Below are 1,329 nucleotides of genomic sequence, written 5' to 3' on the forward strand. Positions count from 1 at the left end.
GGGTGTTTTAATGATTTTATCATTATAAATGATATTAAAAGGTGTCCCTTCCTGAAAATTACAATTTCCATTGAACATAGGCCACAAATTTTAAAATAATTTCAACCTCTTATATCCCCATTGGGCACTTTCCTAGGTACATGGAGACCTATATATGCTTCCATTTATTTTTAACCACCCAACCATAATATAAAGTAAAAATAACAATATTTCTAGGAGATGCAATATTACCTTACTCTCCTAGATGCTCTTGCATTTAAAATCCAAAGTTTTAGGTGATAAAAGAACCTTCAAGTCTAGAGCAAATAACATACTTGACCAACACTTTCAGCTCCATATTTCAGTGATAGGTTCTTCTATGTATCTCATTTCTATATTTATTCTTTTGACTTGACTTTTAGTTCTATATATGCCTATTTATGCTTAATACTATCAATCTTGCATCGCTTTACCTAGTCATTCTGGTGTAGTCACTGATTAGGAGGGACCTCAAAGAGATCAATCCAGACCAGGCATCAAGAGTAAACACAACAGAAACAAGAGGATATGATGGAGATGATTCATAACTGAATGTACTAGATCATGAAAATGGTTTACAAGCAACCAATAACATCTGGGTTATAAGATTCAGCTCACTGGCCAACCACATAGATGCTCAATTACAGAACATGTCAACTCTGGACCTCTAAATCTAAGATCTATCCTCTATGTTCTATCTTACTCCTCTGGAATGAATTCTAAAGCTCAATTATAATGATTTATACGATCCAAGGGGATCCAGTTGGTCCAAAAGGGAATAAATGCCAAAGAACAAGATCAAACATGTAAAACCAACAGGTCGACCTCTGCCAAAGAGATACCTCCAGAAAATCCAAAGGATGGTGTGCAAATAAAAGGGAAGGTTGACCACATGCCAAGGAACATTGGAATCAACAAACTGGGCTATGCAAGCTATGAAAAGGATCTAGTAGATTCACCAATGCAAAGAGGTCCAAGTGGTTCTGGTGCCAGAAAACTATCTTGGAATCCGGAATTGATAACTTGCCGAAAAATGATCCAAAGGTTCCGTGGTTTAGGAATAAGGAATATGATCATGTCCTCAAGCAAAATCTATCTCCACTAGATCCGGTTCTCTACATGTTTTCCAAGGCTTTGCAAAATCCGGGTCATCATCATACAAAGTCTTCAACTCCTCAAATCCTAATATTGTCACTCTCACCTTTGTCAACAAATTCCCCCTTCTACTCAATGCATCGACAAATTTTTTTGACTTCCCACTTCTATGCTTCAACACAAAGGTGTAACTTTGCAAAAATTCTACCCATCTCA

Source organism: Cryptomeria japonica, chromosome 1 (assembly GCF_030272615.1).
Source record: "Cryptomeria japonica chromosome 1, Sugi_1.0, whole genome shotgun sequence".
Taxonomy (NCBI): domain Eukaryota; kingdom Viridiplantae; phylum Streptophyta; class Pinopsida; order Cupressales; family Cupressaceae; genus Cryptomeria; species Cryptomeria japonica.